Here is a 1,094-nt window from a genome sequence, read left to right as displayed (position 1 = left end):
TTGTACCTGTAATGCTTAAACTATACTGTTTAACTATTAAAGTTTGCGAGCATTTAAAGTAAAAAAAAAATTAAAATTAAAATACTGTTCCATGTATTATAATAACTTTTTATAATATGTCCGAGAAACAATTTATTTAGATATATCGTATACTACCATAGATTACCCCCTTCACGGGGGCTCAGCCAAAACGGTGCCACTATACACATTTTATTTATATCCATCCTCCTACACGACCAGCGCCCTTCGAAATATTGAATACAGCCATCGTATTGCGACGTAATGAATATTATTATAAACACCAAATGGCGACTCATGTCACCCACGGACAAACTTAATCTGACCCATAGACAGAGAATTTATTTTTAAGATTATTATTTATTTTAATAGTGGAATAAAAAATGGTTTAAGCTTTAAATCAATTTAAATTTAATATTTTGATCTCACCTTTATTTTCATTGGATAAACATTGTGCCCACGAAAATTTCCTAAATTCTGGTGGTCTCTGGTGTATACCCTGCAAGTATGCTTACACGTTTTGCATTTTTTTTCTTCTGAATTATTAAGCTTTATAATTATATACAAACTAAATTATATTTTTATTATAACATACTTAAAATATAAAATAATAATTTTTAGATTCTGAATGGAACGACGAATGTATTGATTTTACAATGATGTTTTTATTTTTTAATTTTTTAAATTAAAATTTTTTTTTTTGTGTCCGTGTACACGATAAGTAGTCGAAATAATGCTTCGATTTTCAACTTCAGTATCTTGTTCGATTGGAAAGTGAATATCGTTGGTGCATTGGGGAGGTAAAAATTTAAATTTCCCAGTAGATTTCAAAAGCGCCGGGAAAAACAAAAGAAAAATTTAGGAAAAACGGGAATTTTTACGCAAAATCGATTTTTCACAAAATTGAATTTGGTTTTTGGTGTAACTTTAAAAAAAATGACCGTAGATACATGAAATTTTGACTGAATGTTTATCTTAGCATTTTCTATACATATTTATTTTGAGCTCTTTACGGACATTTTCATTTTCCATTTTTTTTTAGTTTTTTTTCTAAAAATATCAATAAAATTTTATTT

The sequence above is a fragment of the Acyrthosiphon pisum genome, chromosome X (genome assembly GCF_005508785.2).
Source record: "Acyrthosiphon pisum isolate AL4f chromosome X, pea_aphid_22Mar2018_4r6ur, whole genome shotgun sequence".
In the NCBI taxonomy this organism is placed as follows: Eukaryota; Metazoa; Arthropoda; class Insecta; order Hemiptera; family Aphididae; genus Acyrthosiphon; species Acyrthosiphon pisum.
This window is presented reverse-complemented; position numbering follows the sequence as displayed.